The 25,122-nt window shown below is 35.7% G+C and overlaps 1 pseudogene; it reads left to right on the top strand.

Moving 5' to 3' along the window:
* The window catches only part of LOC111554952, a 28,408-nt pseudogene extending 4,645 nt beyond the window's left edge, over window positions 1-23,763 (top strand).
* Window positions 23,764-25,122: the final 1,359 nt, after the last annotated feature.

Raw genomic sequence — 25,122 nt, 5'->3', positions numbered from 1 at the left:
GGATGAAGTTGGAAACCATCATTCTCAGCAAACTAACACAGGAACAAAAAATCAAACATCGTATATTCTCACTCCTAAGTGGGAGTTGAACGAGGAGAACACATGGACACAGGGAGGGCAACATCACACACTGGGGCCTGTCAGAGGGTAGGGGGTTAGGGGAGGGATAGCATTAGGAGAAATACCTAATGTAGATGATGGGTTGATGGATGCAGCAAACCACCATGGCACATCTATACCTGTATAACAAACCTGCACATTCTGCACAGGTATCACAGAACTTAAAGTATAATAATTTTTTTTTAATTTTTAAAAAATGATACTCTAAGGATTCCCATAGCAGCCCACTTAAACAAAATCAAGGAGAGGTAAAAAAGAGATAATGCACTATCTATTCCCTTTTAAACACACTGAGTTTTTTAAAAATCACCATTAGTGTTTAAATATCTCTACTGGTTTCCCATTATCTGCAGGATCAAGTCCAGGCTTCCTGATATAGTAAACAAGTCTTTAACCATATATATTTTTTCCATCTTCATCCATCACCATGTCACTTGGGTCCTCATTTTTCCTGTCCTCAGGTTACACTAGGTTTCCATTGCTCCTAAAAGACACCATTTTATTTTCCACACCTTTGTACATTGGTCCTGTTGTCTGATTCTGTTCATTTTCTTTGCCCTTTGAGGCACAGGGTAGATTTTACCTCTTCTCTGAAGATTTATCTGACTCTCCTAGGCTGTTTCTTCCTCTTTTTTCACCCACAACACTTTAAACATTTCTCATCTGCGTATCTATTTTTTTCTCCTACTAATTTCTTGAAAACAGGGACAAATGGCTTAGTTATTTTATTTATTTATCTATCTATCTATCTATCTATCTATCTATCTATCTATCTATCTAGAGACAGAGTCTTGCTCTGTCCCCCAGGCTGGAGTGCAGTGGCACGATGTTAGCTCACTGCAAGCTCCACCTCCCGGTTTCGAGCCATTCTCCTGACTCAGCCTCCAGAGTAGCTGGGACTACAGGCGCCCGCCACCACGCCCGGCTAATTTTTTATATTTTTAGTAGAGACGGGGTTTCACCGTATTAGCCAGGATGGTCTCGATTTCCTGACCTGGTGATCCGCCCGTCTCCGCCTCCCAAAGTGCTGGGATTACAGGTGTGAGCCACCGCGCCCGGCTGGCTTAATTATTGTTGTATCTCTACTACCTAATCCAGTATCTTTTCCAAAGAGGGAACTTAACAAATATTTGATAAGCAAATATTGAATAAATGTTTAAATGAACAATGTAAACTATAGTCCTGACACTTTATTATTTAACTGTCATTAATAGGTAAATTGAGATGGCAAAAGATATTAATTACCTGGGATTACATCATTACTTTCTATTTATATAGTTTTGTGAGGAATATCAGTATTTTCCTCTCCCGACTTGAACTCTACCTAAAATTATATTTCATCAAAATACGTAAAAGAATGACAACCAACTTTAGTCGGTAAATTTCTATGTGTTGACAATATAAAAATTTCCCCAAATTCTGCATTCATTTTCCATAACACACAAAAAACAAAAATCTATATTAAGAGACCATTGTCACTGATTTTGTTGAAATTATTCTCAGTAATGGAAATTGCTAAGGGAGGTCTTATTTACGGACAATGTTCCCACAAGATAGACTAAAAGTGCCTACACAAATTGCCTCCGGACCCTAACATGAATTTCCGCCATTCTAACTCTCAAGTTTTATAATTCTTCTCTTGGAGCTTCAAAAGCTGCCATTTCCACTTACACAATTTTTCTGAAAAGTCACAGGGCTTTGTACTTCCTCCAAAAAAGGGATATTATGGGATGGTCTCCATTAATTCAGTCTTATCTACTAGTTACATGAAGGTTACCATGTAATTCTTACTAGTTACCCTCATCTGTTCTAAGTAGTTATGAAAAACATAAATCGTTTCACACTTTTGTCAAGAACATGTGTTGAATGTCTGCCCTGATAATGAGCTCATTTGAGAACTTAATATTCTATTTAGAGTAATAAGAAGGGACAATATAAAGGAGTGGTTAAAGCTACTGGTATTGGAGGCAATATGTAACACCAACACCCCAAGCTGTGACACTACACATATCTTGTAAACCGATACTGCAATTAGGTAGCAACCTTGTGCCATCTAATCAATTACACTGATTCATGAGCCTGGAACATGAATATATAATTGAATATATAAGAAGCACAGGAATAATGACCACAGAGCTATGATGCTGCTGAAAATAATGATGATAAAATAGACAATCATCCCCACAAAGAACTAAAATTATGTCACTACCAAAAGTTGCAAGCATAGTACTTTCTCCACAGTAGATACTTAATAAGTTCTTGCTTTATTTGGACCTTCTTAGGCTCATACTTATACTGGGGGAAGATATCCAAAATATTTTTGGAACATCCTTGAAATAGTTTATTGTAAGCACTTTGAGAAAGAAAAGGATTTTCCTGTTTTAATATAAAACCCCAAAGCATCAAAGACCATTCAGACCTGCAAAAGATGCTCAAAAACCAAAGTTTATTGAATGTTGAATAGCAAACGCGTGCCTAAATACTTTCCTTTTTCAGAGCTAGAGGAGGAGTACCTCTTACCTTACATTTCCTTATGCATTAGTCTTTTATATTTGGGATTAATTTTTTTTGTTTTCACAATTTGCCAGCAGCTATGAAAGGACTTGACCTATAATAATTTGGTTTTGGCTTAGACAGAAATTACAACCCGATATACATGGAGGTTGGTTCACTAAATAGAATCTAACCTACTAGTAAGCATCTACTTTTTCAATATATTCCTCCATTTTGAATGTAAATAGTGACATTTCTGAAATCCTGAAATTTATTTATTGACATTTTGATCTGAATGACAAAGAAAAAAAGAAGAGAAATAAATGTGTTTCTTGAGGAAAATATCCCTGAATATAAAACCATCCACTAGTTGTTACTATGGGAATGAACGAATGCATAAATTCTTGGTATTGAATAAAGTAGGTGGATGTGAGAAAACATGCCCTAGTGAGACAGTGGTTTAGAATAATGCTAGTGAGTTTTCTTTCCGTAATTATACCCATGCCTGCACCTACATTTCATCTAAACAAATTTTTTCGGCTGCAGTATGCCGTTACTGTTTGGGATGAAATATGAATTTGAGATAAATTATGAAAACAAATACCAAATTTCCTAATGGCTCTACAATGTGAATAATTTCACCATATTTTTCACTGGATATAAGAAAGAGTAATTTGTAATATTATTTCTATATGGGCTTTAACCTGTGCAAAATTATGAGCAAAATAATAAATTTTACTTGGGTAAAAAGTCAGGGGCCTGTAGAAACGTGTCTGTAAAGCTATAGGTGGTACATTCCTAGTACAGATACAGGAACATATTTTATCATGTGGAAATATTTTTTTTTCATTTGAAAAAACATATAGCCTTACATAATTTGAAGCAAACTAGAAAGGTAGCATCTTTGGACCATAACCTTATACATATGTTATCCTCCCAAGCTAAAGAAACACATAAAGAAGGTTAAAATAACATTCAGACCAGAATGAAAATTGTTAGAAAAAACTGTCTTAGTGGGAATACACGAGGGAAAGAGAACACAAATTTTCAGGTGGCCAAAGCCAAACTGATCCCAACTTTAAGGTAATGTAGCCAACAGCGTAATTAATCCAGGTTTATTTACCTTTCTGCAAAATTCAGGGCACCAAGAGGCCAGATTTCCTTGGCAGAGATATCTGAAAATGTGGATCATGGTATATCTCTTTTGAGTCTGGTTTAATAAATGTTTTGGCCAAAAGCGTAGCAATATATTGCTTCCCATAACTTTGAATTTAAGGTTCCACTAATACATCAAATATGCACAAGCCATTTTCATGTCTGAGTGTCAATTAACATGGTGTTCCTTTCCCCTAACATCATGACACTCTCTTAGCCTTCCAAACCAAGTTCTGATGACATACATACTATGGAAAAGAGCTAAACACTGATGCCAATGGCTGGAAAAATTAAAACATGCTTATGTTACAACATTGCTAAATGATTGATGAACATTAAATCCTTAGTGGGTGAGGCAAAATGTGAAAAGTGAAATTTTTAGAAAGCCATGTGGTTGGAGGCAGGCTTCCATCTGGAGAGGATAGAATGATGCCCATTATAAGAGCTGCATGGAAAGTGAGTGGTGAAGATTTTGCGGACCCCATTGTAGGTCATGAGAAAGAGTTGGTTAAAGGTATAGAAAATCAGGAGATTGGTTTCAACATGGCAGCAACTACAATGCTGAAGAATAAGAGCAAACTATTTTGGGCCTTTGAAAATGTACTGAGGATTTTCAATCTGAAATGCAGAGCTTCTAACATATATGTTTATTAGTAATAATTAATGAACAAATATGTTGGAGACATTTTAGGAGATGCAAAATTAATTGCTCAGAGCATAAGGATAGCTATCATTCATGATATACCTTAATAACATATTTCTTTGCAAACTACCCGCCTTCTGCTATCCTTCCATGTGCATGTTATTATTTTACCCTGACTTATCTCCATCAGCTGCTTCTTCCATAAAGGTCAATGTGGCTGCCTCAGCAAGTCAAGAGGCCCTTGTTGAACAGTTTTGAAACAACCTTACCTGCTGTGAAATATGTTTTATCATTGCTCTCACCTACTCTGTACCTGCATTGCAAAATAGAAATTCTCACTCAGAATCACCACTGTCCTTGGGTTTTTTGTTTTTTGTTTCTGGTTTTTGTTTGTTTGTTTTTTGTTTTATTTTTGAGATGGAGTCTCACTCTGTCACCCAGGCTGGACTGCAGTGGCGTGATCTCAGCTCACTGCAACCTCCACCTCCTGGGTTCAAGCAATTCTCTGCCTCAGCCTCCCGAGTAGCTGGGATTACAGATGCCCACCACCATGCCTGGCTAATTTTTTTTTGTATTTTTAGTGGAGACTGGGTTTCACCATATCTGCCAGGTTAGTCTCAAATTCCTGACCTCAAGTGATCTACCCACCTTGGCCTCCCTAAGTGCTGGGATTACAGGTGTGAGCCACTGGTGCCTGGCCACCACTGTCCTTTTTTTATACCTGTGTAGTATTCCATGGTGTGCTAATGGGGTCATTTGTACCCCAAACCTCAGTGTCATGTAATATACCATGTAACAAACCTGCACATGTACCCCTTGAATCTAAAGGTTGAAATTATTTTTTCAAAAAATTAAATTGCCATTATTACTGATGCTTTAGTTTTACAGATTCTGATAAGCTTAAAATTAATATTATAAGCTATAATAACTGCTATAATGTCATGTAGAGTTTTTTGCAGCAAAATTAGTGTAATTGCTTTATAAATGGTTTTATTGCTATATTAATAGAATCATGAATGACCTGAAGGAGTCACATTTTTCAGTTATACATGACTACTTTGGAGGGCATGTGGTAAAATATAAACCATGAGGTTATTTGAAAATTTGGGAATTCACAAATTTTCAGGGGTCGAGTTCAAAGGTACATTAGAAAGTATAACAATTAGCCTTCACTGCTATCCTTTTGGAATGAAAATAGAATGTATGTACACTGTCCCTCACTTAAATTTTCTAATAATATTTTTTATTTGTAAGTGGATGTCTAAGCTCCTCAGGATCTAAAGTCCTCAATTACATAATGATTCCCCAAATGTTTGAAGTTAAAATCCTTAAGTAAAGGACAAAATTATTTTTACAGCCTTTTTGTTTTATTTTAGTTGATACTGTATTTTTGTAATTGTCAGATTTTAGAGATAAATAAAATTTCTCTCAATCTCTAAACTCACCCATAAACTTACCCATCTTGTATACTTCATCTCCACTTCTCTCTCAAGGAGGAGCAGGGCTGGTATAATTGATTAAATTCTCAAGCCTTACATTCATCATAGTCCTATTGGGTAGAGTTTTTAAAAAGAATAATATGTAGGGCTTCCTTAAATGTGGCCCTTTTGAATGTATCTTCTTCTCCCACACAACTTTGTCCAACAGGCTTAGTGACAGGTGTCCTGGTCTAAAAATCAGTGCAAGGTCTTACTCCTTGTCCTCTATGGATTGGCCTTTCCACACAAAGGAGTAGCAAGACCAAGATATTTAGGTTGAGCCTGGAGAATGGAGGTAACTACTAAGCAGTATTTTAGTTACAAAACTAAAACATGTGAAGAGAGACAGGGAGCAAGTCCTATGAAAAATGAGAAAGTAATAAGAGTAAAGTGATTAGAGGATTTTTAGGAAGTTCTGCTGTGTGTGACAAAATGTAATTTCCTCTTTGCCACCTTCTCAGGAGATCTGCAATAAAGTCCTACAATATTTTTGAAGTTTTATGAAGTTATAGTTGTATTTCTTTTAGATACTGTGCTAAAATCAGCCTTAAGGCAATCCATTTTCAATCCAGTTTTGTGGGTGATCCTGAAAACCTGGCCAAATACTGTCATCCAATTTTAGCATTTTTTATACTGGCCATTTGGGTTAATGTGTTCTAAAAACTCAAGTCCAATATCATCATTATTTGTACAAAAAACACTAAAACTTAGGGATGATGTAAGTTATTCCATTTTTTAAAAGGAAGGGCAGTGCTTTTCTATAAATCACATTTTAAAAACTTTTTCATATAATAGCTATGATCATTTAGAAAATATTTTAACAGCACTACATCCTACTCTTAACTAAAAATTGCATTTACTCATAGCATATTTATTCTGAATTCTGATTAAGCAACACTTAAATTAAGAAATCCAAAAATGTAACTTATTTGGAACCACAACCTGCCCCCTATATTACAACCGTAATTGTTGTCAATCACAATGGCATGTATGAATATCAACAGACCACGACCTCATGAGTTGTTAAACACTTCAGGCTCCCAAAGGATTATACCTGGCAAATGAATTGTGTTGATATAAAATTATATAAAATTTTAAACTTCCAGTCAGATAAATACAAAATATTAAGAAATAATAGTAGCCTTTTGTTGAGACCTCACCCTGTGTCATTTGCAAATATAAGTACTTTACCTACACTACCTTCATCTAACCCTCTCAACAACTCAACTAAGGCGGATGCCATTTTAAGCCTATTTTACAGATGGGGAAATGGACACGTGTTAAACACCTCGCCTAAGGTCACAGTAAATGGCAGAGTCAGGAACTTAAAGGAGTTGAACTGGCTGTAGAACCATTACTCTTAATTATTATCTTACATGACTATTGATTTCCAATAATTGTTTATAATAAAATCTCCTGTAAATGAATCCATGGCATTATGTAATAATGTTCATTTCAAAAAACTATATTTGATATGGCTACCACCAATATTAAAACATACTGTGTTTAATCTTTTTAAAAAATCTGATATTGTGCTGGTTATTGATTTATTACCTCTTTATTTGAAATTCACCCTTTTTGCCAGCTCTATAAAAATGAATCTGGACCCTTTAAATATTTTTTTCTTTGCCAGCTGGCAAAGAAACTCTTTCATTAGAGAGTGCTGAAAAGACATGGCAGGAGGAAAAGAATTCTGTTTCCTGGTTTCCATGTTCTCACTGGGCAGGCACACTGCCCAGCAGCACCCAGTGGCCATCAGTTTCCCTCAGCACACCCTTCAGGTGTTTTTATAACAGAATACCTCTGGTGAGACACCTCCCTGTGAACAGCTTGGCAAATTCCACCGATGTGGTTTCACAGTGACTTCTTTGTTCTCAAGGAACTGATCTCTCTCCAACAAGACCTGAATCTCGCTCAACCTTGGGAGAATGGGAGGTCTTCATCCAGGTCTATCTCAGTCTTAGGAGCAGTAACTGTTTCTTATATCAACTATTCATGTATTTTTAGTATTTTTGTTACTTCATACTAACCAATTCCACACTACATCAATCCTCTGATAGAGTTAATAATATGTTACATTAAACTTTATTCATATTACTGTGTGGTTTCTCTCTCCTAACTGGTCTCTGATAGAGATACATATCCCAAATGAGAAATCTAATGGAAAGTAATCTTGTAAAAAGCAAATAACTAGATGTGTTTTTTTTTAAGTACTAGGATATACACACAAAAAAATACATTGTTTACAAACAAATGTGAAATGATTTTATTTGTAATTATTAATTCACTAAAAATGTTAAATATAGTAACCATAAACCAATTCAAGTTGAAATCTGCTTTATTTTCAATCTCATTATTTTATTATTTTTGTTTTTTATTTTTTACTCTATTTAATGGGAAGTAAATAAGGAAAGCTCCTGGCATGCTGATTCTTACTACATTTTATAAAGCATTTAAGTTAATTATTTAAATTTATTCAAATAAAACCTAAATGTATCACATTTAATAGATGTATGCTGTAATCATTATCTGCCTCTGCAATTCCATATGCATTCAAATGCTTTTTATTTTGGCTATAAATATAGCCTGAGCCTGTATTTCAGAAAGCCTTGAGAATGTTTCAAGCCAAAAAGAAAGAAAAAAATATTAGTTGAGTTTAATTCCTTTCAGCCAGTTATGCCTAGGGAAATACATATTGGAATGTAAGAAAGTCAATTCTCATGTGTTTGAAGTGAAAAATTAATCAGAAAGCAGCAAGTTTGTGGGATTCCATAACACACATATTATTGGTAAGTTTAAAAATTCATAAAAGTTAAATTTAAGGCAAAGTTGGCAGAGAGTAACTGATTTTCAAACACGATGAGCTTCATCACAGGTTTAACCTATTTAGTTACCATGACTGAATGGTGAACGTCAAGGAGTGCTTACTGAGGAGTTCATTGCCCATTGAAAACATATGACTCTTAAAACTTTTGTTTATGCATAGAAGTGTGACTTTAAGGGTTGGAAAATCTATATTAACAAAAGCTAAACTTTTCTGAAACTTAAGACCACCCTGTGCTGTGATTTTCTCAGTTCTCATAAAATAAACTAGTCTTACTTTGTCATTACTTAGAAGGAAGACCACCAAAGAAAATCCAAGGTGTGACTACATGCAGTGATTCAATAAATAGGCTCTTTTTGGGAATCAGCTTTAATATTGGCTTCAAAATAGTGTTCAAAGCTGTCTCAACCACACACATCGTCTACATAGATTGCTTTGGTTCTCTGATTTCCAATTTAGACACTGACCCCTTGGAGATTGCAGAGAAGTCAAGGGATAAAAGTGAAAATGCCATAAGACTGATTCAACTCTAAGAGTGCTGGGAAGGTAGCAGGTTTGAGTACACTCTCTGTACTCAGATCCTTTCTGGATGGAATCCTGGCTCCTTCACTTGGTACTTCTAGCGTTAGGCAATTCACTGAACTTTTCTGAGCCTTAGTTTCCTCAGCTGTAAAACAGAGATAAGTCTAACCTCATAGAGTTTCTGTATGGAGTAAATAAAATAATTTGTATAAAGTGTCCTGCACACAGTAAATTAAATGTCAATTCCCTTCCCTAATATCCCCATTCCTGGGAACATATTTTTACCCAATATTAGTTCAAAGCTTCCAGCAAGAGATAGGTAAAGACAAAAAGGAGGTAGAAAGGAAGATATGTAGTCATGAAAATCAGAACTAAAAAATGAAGAGACAGGGAGAGAAAAGTAGAGGGCAATGTAGAGGACAAAATGAATTTGTTGCTGTTTTCCAATGATTATTTCTTTCCTTTTTATGCTCCAAGCTTTCCACCATTACATTTCTTGACATCAAATAAATTGCAAAAGAAAGTAACTAGAATATACTTCACTGCACAATCAAAGAAAGCACAGTTTACCCAAGAAACCACTGGTTCCAGGTGTTGCTTTTATTTATAAAACATAGAAATTTTATAGATTAGTAGGCAAAGAAATGCCCATATACAAAAGATACTAATTATTGCAATGCTTTTATTCTGTTTTAAATGGCATATCATAAAGCCAGTGACACTAACTTTCTAGCAACACAAACACACATGCATGCACACACACTTTTAAGCATTGTCCTATCAATTGTGTTATTTCATTTATTTATTTTTCATAAAGGATAGAACATTGAAAAGACTTCACTAGACCATTGTCAACAATTTTAAGACAATGCAAAAAAAGTCAAAACTTTTATTTTAAAACAAGTCAAGTTTTAAAATAAATACTCAGAGAACAACATATAATATGCAGAAAATACATATTCTGAAAAGGTCACTTACTTAGTTTTGGTTAATTTGAGGACCAGAATTTTGTCCATAGAGCATGCTCTGTCCAGTGCAAGCGCCATATACAATATTTACATGTGCTTTTAAGTAGCAAATTTATGAGACTAACTATTTATTCATAATGATGAAATCCATATTCTATAATATAACTATGTACATTTATTTTTTTACTTCTATATAAACTATGTAATATTCAGCATTCTGATATTTGTCTTCAGTTTCTTTTTATTAAGAAACTGATGGCAACCCATATCAATGTGGGTATGAAAATCGTCCCTTTCCTATGAAGATCACGTCTCGTGTCCATGCAGTCTGGTATTTACTGACGCTTCACCTTCTTAGTTCTGAATCCTTATTAGTGTCCACAGGTAAATCTTGTTAATCTGGTCCTGTTTTTCTTTGCCTCTCAGTGAACACTCTGAGATCGACCTTCTACAGCTCTGTTCTGTCTTCTCTTTAAATACAATTATGACCTGCCTATAGTCATAATTGACAACGGGTCCTCCCTTTACTCAACCCTTTGATACTTCATGTATAATTCATTTTACACCCTTTGATGACAGTGTCAGTCACTGAAAGCCCAATGTTATATATAAGATGTTAAATCCAGAATTTTGGTAAGCAAGCCATAAATTTTCTTTTAGACAGATGTAAATATGACACATTTTTACCAAAAATATATTTTGCCTCTGATTCCTCCTGACATATATTTCTAATGGCTGTTAGCATTCTGTAAGAACTTTCAAACATAAGTCATATATATATATACACCATTTGGGAAATAAGAATAAGATAGAATGTGAAAATCATTAAAATATCACATAGGTCAGTTTTGCCCTTAGATTTTCATGTGAGATTCACTTTTTTTTTTTTTTTTTTGAGATGGAGTCTTGCTCTGTTGTCCAGGCTACAGTGCAGTGGCACCATTTCAGTGCACTGCAACCTCCACCTCCGGGCTTCAAGAGATTTTCCTGCCTCAGCCTCCTGAGTAGCTGGGATTACAGGTACACACCATCACGTGCAGCTACTTTTTATATTTTTAGTAGAGATGGGATTTTACCATGTTGACCAGGCTGGTCTCGAACTCCTGGCCTAAAGTAATTGCCTGCCTCAGCCTCCCAAAGTGCTTCAATTACAGGTGTAAGCCACCACGCCCAGCTGTGACTCACTTTCTGTGGAGCAAGATTTCACTCCATCTCCTAAAAAAATGTGTGTGACGAGAACATGTTTGGGGCCAATTAAGAGATTATACTTCACAAAGACTTGCTTTATATTTACACCAAATTAAATCAGCAAAATGTGACCAGAATAATCCGAAAATAGCAAACTCTGAAGAGTAAGGAAACATGATGTGGTTTCCAAGTATTCACAAAATCATAGAAAGGGTAAAAGTTGAAAAACATGGGAAAATTACAACATAATGATACAGACAAGCAAGGTAACAAGGAATCATTCAGAATGTAATACATAACTTTTTTGGCTTAGTATGTTGAAATAATTTTAAACCTACAGAAATGTTTAAAAAATAGTACAGGGAACCTTCTTATATTCTTTATCCAATTTTTTTAACATTTTGGAAAATGTATTTTATTATTCTTTCTCTGAAAGTTTTGCTTCTTAATTCCTCGGTATGTATTACCTAAGAACAATAATATTTGCTTACATAACTACAGTACAATTACCAAATGCAATAAGTGTAACATTGATATAATACTTTTATCTAATTTTTAAAAAATCTATAGTGCATATTGCCATTATGCCAATTGTTCCAACGACATCATTTATAATATTCTTTTTCTCTTCATTCTAGGGTCCAGTCTAGGATTATGTATTACATTTAGATGTTATGTTTCTTTAGAAACCGTGAAGTCATTTTGTTACCACGAATTTTAATCCAAACCTACAAGGTTCTTCACCATCCTTATTCTATATTTGCATCTTCCTTCTGTGAGAACCCTGGCTCTCAATACCAACAACACGGTTATCCTATTTTGTCTAATTCTGTAATAAAAACAAATAGGGTTTGAGAATTTCTACACTCACGTAACTAGAAAAAAAGAAACCCACTAAAAGAATGTAAGATACGGGGCCAAGTACGGTGCTCAAATTATCTGGATTAGTTTTTTTCCCCTTTTGGTGTGGTTATGCCATGTATCTGAGATACAATTATTTGTTTGAAATACTGCTTGTATTCCATTCCAGGTATTTTCCCTACCTTTATTGATTTTATTTCCATTTTGAATATGTAGAATACTGACATGCTTCCAAATGTCAAAAGTGTACACAAAGGTATACTCAGAGAAGTGTTCTTCCCTCCCCATCCCTTCCACCACTCCCTCTCTTATAGGTAGCCAGTTTCAACGTTTTCTGACTTATCCTTTTGTTTCTTTCTGAAGAAGTCAGCAGACACGTATTTGTTTCCTTATTCCTCCATCTTTCTTATATAATAGGTAGCTTACTCTGGAGATTCTTTAATACTTTGTTTTTTTTCTCTTAAAACACATTTATAGAAATAACTTCCTATCACTTCATAAAGCTCCTCCTCATTCTTATTTTACAATGGTATTTTATTCCACTGTGTATATGTAAAGCTTTTCAACCAGTTCCCTGTGTTTAGACATTTATAACTATTTGCAATTATAAACAGTGCTATAATGAATAATCTTGTGCATATGTAATTTTGTATGGTTGGAAATGTACCTTCAGAATAAATGATCAGAAGTGGGATTGCTGGGCTAAGGTAAGTATGTACAGTATGTAGTTTTGTTTAATTCTACTTTATCTGATATCAAAATTTAACACTCTGATTTTCATTTTTTCCACTTGCCTGGTATCTCTTTGCCCATATATTTAGTTCTATCTTTTTAAAATTTCTGTGTGTATTTGATATGTCTTTTTTATACAGTATAGAGATGTATTTTGCTTTATCAGCCAATTTGAAAATATTTTTTCTTTAATAGGTGATTTAAACCCAGTCACATTTTTATATGACTAATACGTTTGATATCAATTCTATTATATTATTTTATAATTAATTTATTATGTTGTACTTAAACCATAGTCTTTTCTTCTCTATGTTCTTTACTATATTTAAAATTTTTGTTTGGTTTAGAAAGGTTTGTATTTTTTTACCTATACACTCAATTTTGTGTTTTAACATCCAATTTTAACATCCAATTTTTATTAAAAATTAATAACTGTAATTAATAAGTAACTTACCTTGAATAAAATGTTCCAGAACACTAACAAACATGTCTATCACACATTATGAACTCAGTTTTAACAAGGTTTGGGAGTGTAGACTACTGCAGCAGAATGTCCCAGCCGAGAAAGAAAGAGGCTCAAATCTCAGCCAGATTTAAACAATGGCATTTATGGACCAAATTCTTCTTGATTTTACTGAGTTCAGTTTGTAAATAAATTATTTCCAAAGATGAGAATTCAGAACACCTCACACAACCTGTCTGTAAAGGTTGGGTTATTACTGGTACGCCCCCTCATCCCAGCATCTTCTTTGCTCCCACACTGTTATTTTGATACAGCTAAAAGTTCACCTCCCCAGCTCAACTCCAGTACCTCTTAATGAGGGAAGTGTAACACTATCCAGGTGTCTCCCAGCACAGTGATCAGAATGTCATTGCTCTGCACAGTCTGATTTATGTCAGCTTGGTTAGAAATCACCTACATGCTGGAAACCCCCTGTAGAGAGTGTGCACTGGCCCAAGGCCATAGCTCTCTTCTTCTCCTTCTTCTTGTTTCCTTCTCTCTGCCCAAAATCTGTGGTTGAAGGGACATGCTGTGTATTTGTGAAATTATCCTCATAGGAATACAAGGAAGAACTCTGGCCTCCTTGAAATAATTTACACCTAATTTAGTTTAAGGAGCATAAATGATGGGACTGCTTTATAACATCAACAAGAAGCATCATTTGCACAATTTTTCATGCGATGTTGGAGCACATGCAGCAAACACTTCCCATCTTCTGGGGCTAGCAAAATCTCTCAGAGTAAGAGATTATTTTTGACATTATGGTTCTAAATCTGAAGAAAAAGAAATAGTCAGGGCAGATGGCCTGGGGCCAGTCAGGAAACCCTTAATCACCCAGAAAAACAAGGAACAGGAGAGGTCATTATTCTTAGTGGGCCAGACTGTAAAACAATGTTTTTAAGTCTTCAGATTTATAGCAAAGCACCTTGAAATATCTCAGGCAATTATGAAGAATAAGACTGCTCCAAAAGACATTATGCAAAATTTTCTTGCTCATTTTTCTTAAGCAAACAAAACTGCCTAACCATCTTCTAACCTCACTAGAGAGCTTTCCTGTTGTAGCAATCACAGAATTCTTTCACCTTGGTAAATATAGCACAGTAAATCAGTAAATTAATTAATCCTAAGCATTATAATAATTTAATGGAAGAATATATTAATTAGGAACAATAAACATAGACTTATTCATTTTCAAGTATATAATTTGGCCCTAATATCTTCCACCTGTCAGTGTACAAAGACTATGAGAAATTGACTAGAAGGCCTTCAGGTGGGTGAGCCATATTGGACCAGAGTCATAAATCCTAAAATTAAAGGCAGCAGTAAAGATTAAAGTGAAAATGAAATTAATATTTACAGAGTGCTGCAATGTGCCAGGCTCATTGTACCTAAACCCTTTCATTATATCATTATATCATATGTACATTAAATCATTTAATACTTAACAATGACCATGAAATAAAAGCCTTATTACCTGCATTTTTGTAAATGAAGAAACTGTGACCTTGACTAGGTAAGTGACTTACCCAAGCTCACACAGCTGGCTTGTGGCAAAGTTAAAATTAATTTCCAAAGACCATATTCGTTCTAGAGTTCCACACTAGCAATGGGCAGACCCATGTGGAAACAGGGCCTAAACCAAAATACGCAATGACATTTTGTCACAATAAAAAGTAATAATAATAATGCGATTTTTCATGTCACTCTTATTGTCAGTACATTTTAACAAACATACCTTAAAATGCTTAAAAACACACACAAAAAGTTGGCAGTAGCTTCAGTTAGCTGTTGAACACTAAAGCCTTAAAATTAGCACACATGGGTGGTTACCATAGAAAGCTCTGATGCTGAATAGGAACATGCTAATAAATGATTTAGTCATATATTAAAAGTTCACTCTTCATATTCTAAGTGGCCCAAGTAATATAGGAATGTATTTTGGAATTTCCTGAGACTATTTTCATAAGGAAAGTCACATGTTCAAGGGAAGATATAACATGCACTAGAAATCAGGCAAACTTGTTTTAGTCCAGCTGAGTCATCAGGGTTGGTCATTTAACTTACTTGGGCCACAGTTTCTCCATCCACAAAATAAAGGAATGTAACTGAATAATTTACAATCATTTTCAAGGGTAAAATTTTGATTGTGAGCTGTTTCATCAATAAAGAATTTTGTTTAAAAAGATGGCTCATAATCCTGAATTTCACAGACTGTTCCTCCCCTACCCAAGGGTTTATAGGAACATGGATGAGAGATCACCTTTAGAGACAACTCCAATAAATTAGAGACATATGTTTCTTTTGACCTTAGTATTTACAAAGTTATATCTTGCTTATATGGCTTGAAGAAGAATGATAAATATAATGTCCTCAGAACATAATTCTTTTTTCACAACTGGCATACAGAGATGAATATTATTGATGCTAAGATCAAGTTTCCTGACTCTCAGTAGGAATCACTGTACATGTGTTAATTAATCTTTAGAAGCCTGGTCCATTTTTTGTCCAAATGAGCAAGTAGCTGCTGTTAGAAAGAAATAGAAGATTAAATATACCAGGTAACATTATACATTAAAAAGGTAAAAGCTATAAACTTTAAAAAACTATAAATTAATATGGTAAAAGTTAACTTGAAGAATTTAAACACAATGCTACTATTGTTTCATTTATAGTTTTCTATAGTTATTTTGTTTTAGATGTTTCAGTTTGCTAGTCATGAGTAAATGAAAACTGAATAATTAGATAGAATTACGATTATTTTAACAGCAAAAATTAGAAAAGTATCTTCAGTAAAACCAAAATTTTGGGGAAATTTATAAAAATGTCATCAGTTATTAGAATTTCAGCAGATTATAGGGATATATACAGCAATAATAATACTATAGCAGGGAAATATTACTATTATACAATAATAAATATGGTAAAGTGAGTCTGTCTTCACAAGATTACATGTTGAGGTTAAAATTCATCATTCTCTTTAGAGTTTCATAGGAACAGCTGAAATTGTGTCTCATTCATGTGTAAACAAGGCCACACTCAATACTGTGTATTAACATGTATATGAACATAAATGTGAATATGTAGTAACAAATTGAGTTACTAACTCAGTAAGCCAGTATGAAAGAAGTGTTTATATAAAATGAAATTTGGCATAGAGCTCTGAAATCAACAGAACTAGATCTGAACCTTAACTTTCCCATTTACTAGCTGTATTCATTTATGTTCTTCAGAGGAACATGAGCCAATAGGATATATGTACATATATATAGAAAGAGATTTATTTAAAAGAATGGGATTATATGACTATGGGGGCTTGGTGAGTCCAAAATCACCAAGGAGGCAGGAAGGCTAGAGATACAGGAAAGAGTTGCAGTTTAAGACCAAAGGCATTTCTGCTGTAGAACCAGGAAGATCCAGTGTTGCAGAGAAAGTCCAAATGCAGTCTGTTGGGAGAATTCCCTCCTGCTTAGGGATGGCTAGGTTTTTGTTCTCTTCAGGACTTCCAACTGATTGGTGGAGACCCACTCACAATATAGAGAGAAATCTGTTTTACTCAACATCTATTGATTTACAAGTAAAGTTCGCAGAAATATTCAGAATAATGCTTGACCAAGTATCTGTGCTCCATGGCTCAGCTAAGTTGACACATAAAATTAGTCATCACACTAACTGTGCAAGTTTAAGCAAATAAATAACCTTCTCTGAACCTCAGTCCTTGTGAAATTTGTATAATAATATTTACCTCTTAAAGTTGCTGTGAGATTATGTACATATAGTGAGTACACAGCAGGCAATTAACAAATATCAGTTTTCTATATGTACATATTTTTATGACCATGATTCCTAAGTATAATTGGCATATTTAAAGTGAAATAAAACTGAAAAAAAAAGAAAAAATAAATAAAATATATTTTGAATATATGTTCTTCCTCACAGAATTGATAAAGAAAATACAATAGAAAGTAGTTTACTCCTGTTTACTCTCCATGCTTACAATGGACTATATCTTAATAGTGTTCCCATAACTCGACTTAAGGCTCCATTTGGTTTGGTGCCTAAAACCACACCTAGGCATGTGTTAATGATCAGTCATATGCATGCTGCCGTTCTGGAGCAGTTATCTACTGTCAAATTCTTACTTGAGACATGTAAAACAAGCAGAAATTCATTGTTTTAAAGAATGTTTCACTATATTGCCCAACTGAAAACAAAGTAATATTAATGACCTCTCATTTGGAAGATTAATATATAATTTTTAAAGACAGATGAATGCAGCCAGCTAAAATAGAAGCTGCTCTTAATCTCTAACCTTTCCTCCAAATTTAACAAAAGCCTCTTTCGGAGGTTAGAAGAACTACAGAGTTTCGCTCAATTTTTCTTCATTTGTGCCTCTCTCTGCAGTTTTGGGTTCCAGCTGGAAGCAAACATACCCAAATACCCCAGATGAAGTTGTTCTCATAAGATGTCCAGCCCAGTTTTCAAGACTTGAGAGGTTCAGAGGGTTCAGATACAGTTTGGGATCAGCAGCCAAGCACTTGAATGCTTATCTGAATTGAACCTTCTCAGTTTCGTCCAATATTAGCCCTTTAACTGGAAATAAATGTTCATTATCTCTAATTAGCTCTTTGTATCTTAGATACATCTGGATCTCACATAGCATTAAGATATTACGCATTTGTCATTTTGCATGTTTTTGTGGAGATTTTTGGGTTGTAATATTTTAATAAATTAAATTACAGTCACAAGAGGAAATAGATAAAGAAGAGTTTAGTGATATATTTATATATTTGCCAATTACCAATATGTAAAGACATATAAGTTTTAGACTTGGCGATGGAGATCACCTAATTCTATGGCAGAGGCATATGACATGGGACTATAGTTCACTATTTCCCCCTAAAATAATTAGCATATTTAACAAGTAAATGTTTCATAATCTGTATGGAAACCCAAGAGCAGATAATTCCTTTTAATTTAAAATTGGAAAAAGTGAAAAAGAAGTTCTGGTTTGAGATGGCTGAACATAATTCTTTTCTCCCACTAGAGACCCCAATAAAATGATAGTAAAGGATAAATCTTTAACACTGAAGAGAATAGGAAAGGGGTAAACAGCAGTTAGGACATTGTAACAACTCTATGTAAATCAAAAATGAAATGGGAAGAGTGAGGTCAACAGACTAGAGTTACCTGACACCTCCCACCAAGAAAAACAGACCAAAACAACAAATAAATAAAAATGTTTTGACTAGAGAGACTTAGGAAGTATGCTGAAAAGCACCAGGGAAATAGCAAAATCCCTGTGAAGCACAGAAGCCCAGGGTAGAACCACAGGGAAAGAAGTGAGGCATTCTGCCTCTGCCACACTGTCTCCCTCACCAGGACTGGCTTCTAGTCAGGGTAACTTCTTACAGGGAAAAAGTAAGTTGGATATCCCCAGGCATCCCTACTGCTGCCACAAATGCCAGCAATCCTTGCTTGGGAGAATCCCCCAGTCCTCATAGACCCTAAATCCAATTTGAAGAGTATCCAAAATTTCACACAAGTACACTGCTGCAGAGTAGGAGCCTACACTGAACCCCATACAAGGCACCATACCTCACTAAAACTCCAGGCTGTTAAGGATGGGTACCATCTTTAAACCAAGCCCACTGCTAGAGTGGCTAGAGTGTGTCCTGTCCTGGCAGTTTGTAGCAACTAACTCTCACCATCCCTGAGGCTCCATGATCTTTCTGTCGCATTCACATGGGTGCCTATAGCACCACAACCCTGGCTGCCTGGATTCTAGACTATATGAACAACCAAGACTCTGGTGCTCAAGTCCATGCAGGACATCACCCCTAAGGGAACAGGTATACCTGTACAGCGGGAATACTACCATGCAGCTACCTCAATGCCCTGCCCACATGCACTCATGTTGTACACCTGGCTGGACGGCAAGTTCATGTGTACTTACACCTAACCTGACTGCCAGTTCTGGAGCAGCTCTGCTTCCCTGCAGGCTGTTGCAGGTCCTCCCAGCTCCACACTCACACTGAATCCATTCTTGGCCTGAGAGCTGTTATGATAGAAGAGTCATCCTTGCACACAGACTGCTGCAAGACTTCCAGGTTCCACTACACCAGCATGAACCTTCACTTAACCCAAAAGTTGGTCCAGCAGCAATGCTGCCTCTACAGGCAGATAGCCACAGGACTTCCCATCTTGATGTACTCACACAAACCCGTGCCTGGCACAATAGCTGGCCTGAGGGTGGCCCACCCCCAGACAGACTGCTGTAGGACTTCCCGGCCTTGCCATATCTACACATGGCTCAGTTCAGTTTCAGCTATCCCAGCAATGGCCTCCACCTCCCTAGAAAGCCTGACACAGCCTCTTGGCCTGTTGTGCCTACATACATCCAACCCAACAACCAGCTCAGCACTCCCACCTACAGCAAAACTATACCAACACCATCATAAACTCATGCAGCCTAGACCACTAAGGCAATCTCTGAAATTACTGACAGTGATTACAGCTGAAGAAACTGCATGGAGATCATGTTACTGACTCACTCAAAACGAAAGTCAATGCACCATACCTCACTAAAACTCTAGAAAGTATCTACAGGAAGAAGTCTATCCTTATGACAATTAATTCACAACTTGGAAAAAGAAACTATTCCACAAGATGCACAGATCAATGAAGGGACATAAGAAATATGAAGAACCAAGGAAGCATGACACCTCCCCCTGAAACACAGTAAATCTCTAGTAACAGACTCCAAAAAAAAGGATATTAACAAAATGTCTAAAAATTTTCAAATTAATGATCTTAATGAAACTCAGTGAGATACAAGAGAATATAAACAAACATTTCAATGCAATCAGAAAAGCAATTCATTATCTGAATGAGAATTTCAACAGAGATAGATATTACATGAAAAAAACAAACAGAAACATCAGAGCTGAAAAAATTCAGTTAATGAAATAAAAACTGCAATTGAGAGCTTCAGCAATCGGCGAAACAGAATAAATAATTTCCGAACTTAAACAGATCATTGGAAATAACTCAGATGGGAAAACATAAAATAAGAATAGAAGATGATAAAAAAGCCTATGGGGCTTATGGGATGCCCTTAATTATACAAATTCTCTCATTATAGTAGTTTTAGAGGGAGAATAAATCAATAAAGTCACAGAAAACCTATTTAATGAAATAATAGCTGAAAATTTCCCACATATTGGGAGATATATGAACATCCAGATTCTAGAAGCTCAAAGCTCCTCAATTAGATTCAACTTCCAAAAAATCCTCTCTGAGGCATATTATAACCAAACTGTCAAAAGTCAAAGACAGAGAGATAATTCTAAAAGCTGCAAGAGAAAGGCATCAAGTGATATAGAAGGGGATCTCCATGAGACTATTAGCAGATTTCTTAGCAGAAAACTTGCAGGCCAAGAGAGTGAATGATATATTAAAAGAGAGTTTAACAAATAAATTCTTTCAGTCAGGAATACTATATCCAACACAGCTATCCTTCAGAAATAAAAGAGAAATAAAGACCTTTACAGAAAAACAAGGCCTGAGAGAATTCATCACCATTAGACTAACCCTACAAGAAATGCTTAAGGAACTGCTACAACTGAAAATAAAAGGACAATAATTACTGCCATGAAAACACGTGAAGGTATAAAACTCACCAGTAGCAATCAATTCATAAATCAAACTCAGAATACCACAGTGATATAATGGTGCTATATAAATCTCTCAATTCTCTGACATAAAGGTTTAAAGTAAAAGTGGTCAACAACAACAACAATTACAATTAGTGGCTAAGGTACATGTAATAGAGAAGAAAAATTAGGCAATAAAAATTTAAATTGAAAGGAGGAAAATGTCCAGAGTATTTTTATGTGACCATAGTTAAGTTGCTATCAGTTTAAAATAGTCTATTTTGGCAAGACTCTTTATGCTAGCCCAGTGATAACCACAAAGAAAGCAATTATAGCAAATACACAACTAATAAAGAGTAAGGATAAAAGCTTCACACCAAACCACAAAGGTATACAACAAAAGAAAAAGTGGGAGTAAATAATCTATTAAACAACAATAAAATAATTAACAAAATGGCAGGAGTAAGTTCTTATCTAACAATAATCTTTAATGTAAATGGTTTAAACTCTTTGATTAAAAAATACAGAGTAGCTGCATGAATAAAAAAACTAGATCCAACTATATTCTGCCTACAAGAGACTCACCTTAGCAGTAAAGACAAACAGACTAAAAATAAAGGGATGGGAAAAGATCCCATACAAACATAAATTAAAAGCAAGGAGGAATAGTCATATTTATATATAATAAAATAGAATTTCAGCCACATATAGTAAAAAGAGGCAAAGATTATTCTATAATGATAAGGGGATCAGTTCAACAAGATGATATAACAATTGTAAATTTGTATGCACCCAAACTGGAACACCCACATAGCAAATGTTATTAGACCTAAAAGGAGAAACTGAAATGCAATTATAGTAGGGGACTTCAACAGCCCACTTTCAACAATACCCTTACTGAGAATATACCCAAAGAAATAGAAATCATTCTATCATAAAGACACATGCACACATATGTTCATTGCAGCACTATTCACAGTAACAAAGATATGCCATCAACATAATACCCATCAATGGTAGACTGGATAAAGAAAATGTGGTACAGGCCAGGCGTGGTGGCTCACGCCTATAATCCCAGCATTTGGGGAGCCTGAGGCAGGCCGATCACCTGAGGTCAGGAGTTCAAGACCAGCCTGGCCAACATGGCAAAATCCTGTCTCTACTAAAAATGCAAAAACTAGCCAGGCGTGGTGGCACGTGCCTGTAATCCCAGCTACTGAGGAAGCTGAGGCAGGAGAATTCCTTGAACCTGGGAGACAGAGGTTGTAGTGAGTTAAGATTGCGCCACTGCACTCCAGCCTGGGCAATAAAGTAAGACTTCTTCTCAATTTTTAAAAAATGTGGTACATACACAGCATGGAATACTATGTAGCCATAAAAAAAAGAGATCACGTCCTTTACAGGAACTAGATGTAGCTGGAGGCCATTATCCTTAGTAAACTAACACAGGAACAGAAAACAAAATACTGTACGTTCTCACTTATAAGTGGGAGCTAAATGATGAGAACACATAGACATATAAAGGGGAACAACACACACTGGGTTGTATGGAAGGGTAGAGGGTGGGAAGAGGCAGAGGATCCAGAAAAATAACTATTGAGTACTAGGCTTAATACCTAGGTGAAAAATAATCTGTACAACAAGTCCCCACAACACGTTTATCTATGTAACAAACCCACATGTGTACTCCTGAACTTAAAAGTTTAATTTTTAAAAAGATCAACAAAAAGAAATGTTTGTTTAAAAAAACAAAACTGAGAAACTTTAACTATATTGAGAAAAAAAATGAAGACTCAAAAATAATAAAAGATGAAAAATTAGACATTACAATTGATACCACAGAAATACAAAGACACAGAAGAAATTATTTTGAATAACTATACTCCAACAAATTTGATAACATAGAAGAAACGGATAAGTTCCTGGAGTGCAACCTACCCAGATTAAATTATGAAAAAAATAGAAAATCTGAACAGACCAAAGAGTGAGAAAATTGATTCTGTAATAAAAAGTCAGGGGTGCAGCCAGGTCAGACCTGGGGGCTCCGCATGCTGCAGATGTCCCCAGGTGCCCCCACGATAATCTCCGTGGAGCCTCACAGAGCAGAGCCAGCAGACTAACCTGAGCCAGCCACCATGAGCCAGGCAGCAGGCGTCCAGGTGCAGGGAGGGACATGATGCACGTACATGGCCCTCGTGGCCACAATGGCAGACAGCGGCCCTGGCCCCAGGGAGGGGGCGTGGTGACTCAGGACCATGTGTTTACTTTAAGAGCCCACCCCACAGAACCACAGGAGAGGGCCCGGGCAGCACAGACGATGAAGGCCCAGTGAGGCACCAAGGGAAGGTCACCATCAAGTATGACCACAAGGAGCTCCGAAGGGCTTCAACCTGGAGGAGTGGATCCTGGAGCAACTAAACGACTCCCCAACTGCCAGGAAGAGGCGATACCAGAACTGGAGATTGACATGGATGAACTCCTGGACACAGAGAGTGATGATGTCCAGGCTGCCAGGGTCAAGGAGCTGCTGGTTGACTGTTACAAACCCACCGAGGCCTTCAACTCTGGCCTGCTGGACAAGATCAGGGGCATGCAGAAGCTGAGCACACCCCAGAAGAAGTGAGGGTCCTCGACCCAGGTGAATGGGGGCTCAGGACAATTGCTGTCCCCCTGACCTTGTAGCAACAGCAATACCAGGGGACCCTGTGGCCAGGCTCAGTGCCATAATCAGATCTCTTCCCTTACCCCCTTAATTTTCCATTTTTGGGGTTCTTCACTGTTATTAAACTGATGAGACTTTTTGTGTTTTTATGTTGACTCAGTGGCACAGGCCCTTTAATAAAGCTAGGATATGCCTTTGGTGCAGCTAAAAAATAAAAATAATAAAAAGTCTTGATTCAAAGAAAAGCCAAGGGTCCGATAACTTCACTGCTTAATTAGTTCTAAAAAAGAACTACGACCAGTGCTTCTCAAACTATTCCAGAAAATTGAAGAGGAAAGAATACTTCCAAACTCATTTTATCAGGCCAGCTTTATGTTGATTTCAAAACTAGATAAGGACTCAACAACAACAACAACAAAAAGAAAACTACAGGCCAATATTCCTGATGAACATAGATGTAAAAATTCTCAACAAGATACTAGCAAACTGAATCCAGGAGCACATTAAAAAGATCATTTACTATGACCAAGTCAGATTCATCCCATGGATGCAAGGATGGCTTAATATATGCAAATCAGTAAATGTGATACACCACATTAACAGAAAGAAAGACAAAAACCATATATCATTTCAATAGATAGAGAAAAAGCATATGACAAAATTCAACATTCTTTCATGATCAAAACTCTCCACAAATTAGGTATAAAAGGTACATACATCAACACAGTAAAGACCCACAACTAACATCATACTGAATAAAGAAAAGCTGAAAGCTTCTCTTCGAAGATCAGGAACAAGTATGCCAACTTTCACCACTTCTATTTGATATAGTTCTAGAAGTCCTAATCAGAGCAATTAGGCAAGAGAAAAAAATTAAAGAGACCTAAACTGGAAAAGAGGAAGTCAAATTGTTCCTGTTTGTAGATTATATCATCTCATATATAGAAAACCTTGAAGACTGCACCAAAACAATGGTAGAACTAATAAATATATTCAGTAAAGTTTCAGAATACAAAATAAACATCTAAAAATCAGTAACATTTCTATATGCTAATAGTGAACTATCTGAAAAAGAAATCAATAAAATAATTTCATTTACAGTAACTACAAAAACCATAAGATACCTAGTAATAAACTTAACCAAGTAGGTAAAAGATCTGTACATTGAAAACTATAACATATTGATAAAGAGTACACAAATAAATGAAAAGATATCTTGTGTTCGTGAGTTAGAAGAATTAATGTTGTTAAAATGCCCACACTTCCCAAAGCAATCTGCATATTTAATGCAATCCCTATCAATATACCAAATGACATTCTTC

The sequence above is a fragment of the Piliocolobus tephrosceles genome, chromosome 5, assembly GCF_002776525.5.
Source record: "Piliocolobus tephrosceles isolate RC106 chromosome 5, ASM277652v3, whole genome shotgun sequence".
NCBI lineage: Eukaryota > Metazoa > Chordata > Mammalia > Primates > Cercopithecidae > Piliocolobus > Piliocolobus tephrosceles.
This window is presented reverse-complemented; position numbering and strand designations above follow the sequence as displayed.